The sequence below is a fragment of the Electrophorus electricus genome, chromosome 18 (genome assembly GCF_041902795.1).
Source record: "Electrophorus electricus isolate QZ-2024a chromosome 18, ASM4190279v1, whole genome shotgun sequence".
Classification (NCBI taxonomy): domain Eukaryota; kingdom Metazoa; phylum Chordata; class Actinopteri; order Gymnotiformes; family Gymnotidae; genus Electrophorus; species Electrophorus electricus.
The window spans coordinates 1,883,854-1,890,916 of record NC_137514.1 but is presented as its reverse complement, the minus strand read 5'-3'; the positions used below and the strand labels follow the sequence as shown (position 1 = coordinate 1,890,916).

The 7,063-nt window shown below is 41.0% G+C and overlaps 1 long non-coding RNA gene across 1 annotated transcript; it reads right to left on the bottom strand.

The window, feature by feature from the left end:
- Positions 1-4,181: 4,181 nt before the first annotated feature.
- LOC145652076 (uncharacterized) lies at positions 4,182-7,063 on the bottom strand. The gene is made up of 3 exons (XR_014118273.1): positions 7,027-7,063; positions 6,765-6,799; positions 4,182-4,476 (listed from the first exon to the last, which is right to left on the bottom strand). It is a non-coding gene; the product is annotated as an uncharacterized LOC145652076 (long non-coding RNA).

The following is a 7,063-nucleotide window of genomic DNA, read 5'->3' as shown; positions in this document are numbered from 1 at the left end:
CTCAGGAGCTCGCTCGCTCGCTCGCTCTCTCTCTCTCAGAATTATCTAAATGGAACCTAAAACAAACCGAACTTGGTAACATCCGCGGTACGCTTGATTTGTGCACGAGGAAAACAAAGCGGCTGCGTTTGGCGTTTTTACGGCGAACCTCACGCATCTTGTACAAATCTAACCTGAGGCGACTCTCCAAAACACAAACTGGAGAATAACGGCTGCGCGTGAGACTGGGATTGTTCAGCAAAATTTGTCTACTCCATGCTGATCTCCCCAGTTTTGTGCAATTTTTATGTCACTTCTGTTTTTGTTGTTAAAAAATTCGTGGCACTTCTCTGTAAAAACCGATGGCAGGATACGGTTTTACCAGACATTGACCACTAGATGGCAGCACAACGCTATTGTTTACATTTACGGTATTTAGCTGACGCCTTTTTCCAAAGCGACTTACAACTTGAGTAATTGAAGGTTAAGGGCCTTGCTCAGGGGCCCAACAGTGGCAGTGGTGCGGCTTAAACCAGCAACCTTCCAATTACAAGTCCAGTACCTTAACCACTGAGCTACCACTGCTATCAGTCACATCCACATGTGACAAGCACACGTGAGAATAAGTTGCACATCAGAGGAGTGCAGCAGCCGGCGAGATGTAAAGGGGAGAGCAGTGCCGAACTGTCTTACTAAAGCAACAGCCTCTAAAATCTAATTAAAGTCTGGTAGATTAAAGCACATTTTGTATAGTTAACCTACGTATTACGTTGGTTTACCATTTTAAATCTGTTTATTATTAAATATGACTGTACAGTAAATGCCTAAAACGCTTGTGCTCTCATAATACTCTAATTGCACTGTTTGTGTGTGTATGGCATTACAACCTCAAAACTACATTACTCTGCCACACATTACAACCTCGCAACTACATTACTCTGCCTCTCATTACTACCTGTCAATTACATTACCTCACATTACTACCTCACAATTACATTACTCTGCCTCACATCACTACTTCACAATTACTTTATTCTGCCTCACATTCAGGGTTATCCTGGAGGGTAGGGGCTATTAATCAGTAACACTGAATAAAGCTACACATTATTAATGTATTCTCATCACGTCATTACTTCTAATCTGGGATTTTGTTAAGTGTCTGCATCTGTCTCTCAGGTGATCATGAGGCAAAGGGGGTTCCCCCCCTGCTTGTAATGTGAAAATAAAGCTCCAAATGTTAGGACTCACAGACCTGAGCATTCTTTCTCTTAACATGTATGACCCTACAAATGACCTTAATTTACAAAGGATGTGATAGGTTAGAAACACGGTATTGTATTTGTAAAAAGATGTGATAGGTTAGAAACATTATTATTAAATACAACCTGTACAGTAAACACCTAAAACATTTAGGCTAATGCTCTAACTGCACTGCGTGTGTGTCTGTTCATATGAGTACATTATGTGTACAAATATTGTATGTATTCAAAGACTGGGGGAATACCCATACACACATCATGTACACACTCTAGGTAGTAGATGAGCTCAACTGAACAGAAGGAGTGAGAGTGAGAGGAGAAAGAAGAGAGTGAGAGGAGAGACAGTGAGAGAAGAGAAGAGAGAGAGTCAGCTTCACAACTACATTACTCTGCCTCACTTTACTACCTCACAACTACATTAATCTGCCTCACATTACAACCTCACAACTACATTACGCTGCCTCACATTACTACCTCACAACTACATTACCTCTCATCAGATAAATATTTAGAGCTAGAGATAAAAACCTGTTTATCATGTGTGTGTTCCATCAAATCCTTTCTGTGGTGACTGTGATGTTATGCTGTAATCGATGTTGTTGAAACTAACACAAGGATCTATTGCGACTTTGTCTCCTAACTGCTCTTTCCAAATCTCTCTCTCTCTCTTTCCCTCTCTCTCTCTCTCTCTCACACACACACACACACACACACACACACACAGCAATAACCGTCTGTAACCTGTTTACTAATACTAATCATTACCACTGAACTGTTAAGACTGATCTATGACCAAACTACGTGGCTCAGCATGTAAACAGCACCGATTATTCCAATTACTTTAATTACAGAACGTGCTTTGTGAAAGATATGCTGAACTAATGAATAAGTCTCTAAACAGGCCTACGGGGTCTTAGTCCATTAAGCCCCACTTCCCTGCTACAGTCTTCACGTCATTTTGCCTAAGTGTGGCCTTTAGCCTACAGCGCAGGGCTGCACTCATTAGAATAGACTATGTGTGACAGCCACCAAGATCAGGCCGGTTACCGGGGTCTGAGCCACGGTCACAGGGGCCCGGTTAGTCAGATGTGAGACACTGCTGTTGCATGTACAGTGCCATCTCACGACCCTTGAGTCCCAAACGCATCGCACATCAACGTAAAAACGTCATACCTAAGCGACGTCTAGAGAGTTGCAGGTGAGACGTGGAGTTCTGGAGAAGGATGAAGTGTGGGTGTGTAACCGGTCCTGCGGGGTAAGAGCTGATGGATGGGATTAGGAAATAATCTCCTTCCGCCTCCGAGTGCCAGCGGTGGTTATTAAAAACGTAATCATGAGCAACAGAGGTAACTGTGCACGTCTTGCTTCCGGTATCATTTTTTGATGTTACCAAGGAAACAAGTGACTTGAAGTCCCCTACAGATTCCATATGATGACGTGAACTGCTTCAGAAAACATCACAGATCATAAGTCCAACTTCCCCAAGACCGGATAATTGTACAGTGGCATACCTCACTCTGTTCGGGGTAAGTGGATTGAATAGCGGGACAGGTTCTAAGGGGTGATTCGTCCTCCTTCGGAGTGTCGGTCACAACGCAGGAGTGTTAGTGGTGATATTAAACGATGGATGTTCCAACACTAGCACATTCACTAAGCACATTAATGTACAGACTCAGGGTTGTTGCTTACAGACAGAAGGTTCTGTATTTGAGGTGTATGACATGAGAAGTATGTGGATGATATGAAGTGGGAAGTATATTATCAGAAGTATGAGAAGTATGGTCTGGAAGAGAGAACAGAACATATAGAACAATAATAATTCCATCACTATAAATGCTAGGCATTCATATGCAGTCATATTCATGGAGAATCAACTATACAGTATGAACGTACTGTAAGTACTTAGGTTGTCCAACACCACCTTCTAGGAGGGGGATGCAGTACTGCTCCTCTATTCTAACAGGAGAAGTTCCAGCTGGACACAAAGCTAAAGCTGTGCTAAGTAACATCATATATATTACACACATCACGACTAACAATTCAGCCCACACTAATGTTGCCTCACAGCATTACTAGAGGAATCATAGAGAGGAATAATAGAATAATAATTACAGTATTGAATTAGCAATTCAGTAAGATAATTCTGTAATGTGTTTACAACAGTCAATTCTCAGTAATAACTCACTCACTCACACACACATTCACTCACACTATCGCTCCTTCACTTCCTCCTCTTGTGTGAAAAAACAAGACATCACTGCACTTTAATGTGTGTGGAGATAAGTAAATAAATGCCCTGTGTCATTCATCTCACAGAGATGAGAAGATTTCCACGCATCTGTGGTTCTGTCGAGCAATTTGCTTCTCACAATAAACCTAGCGGGGTTTCAAACCTGCAGATCTGCAGACAGAATCAAAGTTCAAAGTTGCTTTGTCATTTCAGCTATATGCAAGTACACAGCAAAAATGAGACAATGTTCCTCCAGGACCATGTTGCAACAGAAAACAACAGTGCAACAGACAACACGTTACACAAGTGCAAACAATCCAATACAGATAGACAGTGCCATTAGACAGTGACAGTCCAATACAGATAGACAGTGCAATTATTTAGTCCAGTACACAGCACTGGGAATATGTAAAGTGGGTTGTGCATAGGAATCAGTGACATGCTATACTGAACATAGCAGTCACCGGTAGCAGCAAGAACATTTCAGAGTACAGTGCTGGTTTAGTACAGTACTCTAGCAGCAAGTAGGATAATATGCAAGACTGCAACAGGAGTGCATATTGTTTGTGTGAAGTTCGACTAATCCGATGCAAAACAATGTGTAGTATATGGATATGTATATATGTATGTGTGTGAGTGACTGTGTATAAGCATGTGTGTATGTATAAAAGTGTCAATTTTTGGAATCTGAATTCGGATTGAAGTTAGCCAGAGTTCAGGAGTCTAATGGCTTCTGGGAAGAAGCTGTTGCACAGTCTGGAGGTGCGGGACCGGATGCTGTGGTACCTTCTTCCAGATGGCAAAAGGGTGAACAGTTTGTGTGAGGGGTATTTGGGGTCTTTCACCATGGCTTTTCGGATGCAGCGTGTTGTGTAGATGTCTGTGATGGAGGGAAGAGAGACCCCAATGATCTTCTCAGCTGTTCTCACTATTCTCTGGAGGGTCTTGCGGTCAAAGACGGTGCAGTTGCTGCAGTGTACTGGTGAATAGAGGTCTTAGATCATTGTACTGGTGAATAGAGGGCTTAGATTATTACAGTGTACTGGTGAATAGAGGGTTTAGATCACAGTAGTGTACTGGTGAATAGAGGGCTTAGATCACTTCAGTGTACTGGTGAGAAGAGGACTTAGATAAGTGTACTGGTGAATAGAGGTCTTAGATCATTGCAGTGGACTGGTGAATAGAGGGATTAGATCAGTGTACTGGTGAAGTGAGGGCTTAGATCAGTGTAGTGGTGAATAGTGTAGTGGTGAGTAGAGGGCTTAGTTCAGTGTACTGGTGAATAGAAGGCTCAGCTCATTACAGTGTACTGGTGAATAGAGGGCTTAGGTCAGTGTACTGGTGAGTAGAAGGCTTATATCATTACAGTGTACTGGTGAATAGAGGGATTAGATCATTACAGTGTACTGGTGAATAGAGGTCTTAGATCATTGCAGTGTACTCATGAATAGAGGGATTAGATCAGTGTATTGGTGAATAGAGGGTTTAGATCAGTGTACTGGTAAATAGAGGTTTTAGATCATTGCAGTGGACTGGTGAATAGAGGAATTAGATCAGTGTACTGGTGAATAGAGGGCTTAAATCAGTGTACTGGTGAATAGAGGGCTTAGATCATTACAGCGTACTGGTGAATAGAGGTCTTAGACCAGTATACTGGTGAGTAGAGGGTTTAGATCACTGTAGTGTACAGGTGAATAGAGTGCTTAGATTAGTGTACTGGTGAATAAAAAGCCTCTAGATCATTACAGTGTACTGGTGAATAGAGGGCTTAATGCAGTGACTCTAACAGGTTCCTCAACCTGGTTCGATTAACCATGTATGGCTCACAGAGACTGTGATACATATAACATTCCAAGGTGTACTTAATTCTGAGCAAAATCTAACTAGCCTCATTACTACTGAACTATGAGGGGCCGTTTAGGGAGAAATCAGGGAAACACTAGCGCACACGCACACTACTTGCACATACATATGAAACACTTGTGCATACACATTAAACATTTTCACATAAATAGCCTACTTCTTACATTTGTATATAATCATTTAAACTTGCCCATTCAATCACTGGTGTGTAAACATAGAGTTGCACTATGCTTATGCATGTATGGGTGTGGCTGTGTGTGTGAAAAACAATTTTCAGTGTGCCCGGAAGTCATTTCATTGTAACTTCAAGACAGATATTTAATGTTTACAGTGTGTGTAATAGACTGTTTGAGCTACTAATATTAGGACAGTTATGACATTTGTGTAATAAGTAGTGCTTTCTATCTCTAAGTAGTGCTTCTCTTAATGACAAATGCAACTGTTTTCCCATATGTAATTGTGTGCTTTATATTGTTTGTAAGAACTTTGTCTTTTCATTTAGAAATATGCGGACTAAGTGCTCAGGTGACATTAGTGTGATAAAAATGTTCCCACCTATTATGGCTTAAAAGACAATTATCACCTCTCCCCAAATATCAATATCTCAATATGCTTTTGTGTTCCAGTTGTTTTATTTCCCTCTTTTTTTCCTTTTTATTTACTATATTGAACTGATTTGTGTCTTCTAAGTTAATTCGAGAAATGGAGGAATCCACCCAACAGGGTGGATCTGGACGCAGCGGAGCTGATCACAGTCAGCCTCTGGGTGAGTACAGAAAAAGAACTGCTAACTCATCTCAAAACAGCAATTATTAACACACTTTGACCATTAAAGTACACATGAAAGCATATTTACTGTACCTGTACTGTACCCTAAAACTAAGAGTTTAAAATGAGAAACCTTAAGACCAGTGGCGCCAGCCCGTACATGACCCTTGACCTTCCTATACAACCATACCGCCTGATGGACAGCAATGGGGGAAGTCATTTCAGATTCTCAAAACCTAACCGTATGTTTCCATGGCCTGGGTCCATGCGCGGCTATGCGGGAACACAAACATGATAGACATACAGTCATCTGTAGCCACACACATAAGTAATAAGCTTGTGATTTTGTCCACAACTTCATTTCTTTTGCTTGTTGTTAATTTTGATGCGTTCAAAATTAAGAACACTCTATCTCCGGATGAGAGAGAGACAAAGAGTTGTTGAAGCAATGTGCCACTGCTTAAAAACACTGGACAAATTCTATGTTGCCAACTCCAACCTGGAACATTCTGTAAATGTTCGGTCTCTATTCATCGATAACTGCATCTTGGTAAAACCTTCATTAAAACAGTAAATAACACAGAGATACATATGCAAACTACTCCATGAAACCACTAATATACTTATTTACCTTCCTACATGTATGATACCAGATACACACTTACCTAATGCAAACTTTTTTATTCAGGTCTAGTGAGACCTGGAAAAGAACAAAATGAGAACTGATTTGAGAACTAATGCTAAAAAGTGCACTACACAAATAAATTTATCGATGTTTTCTTAACAGCTAAAATGCAAACAACAAAAAATGAACTTTGACGATGACTTCAAGAGAACAATCAGGATTGCTTTCATGGGCAAATGGAATGAACTTCCTTCACTCAACTTCAGTCTGTAAAATTTCTGTAATACAAGTCTGTTCTTTACCTGAACTCCAGAGGTCTCCAGTGGGGCAAGTCAGGCT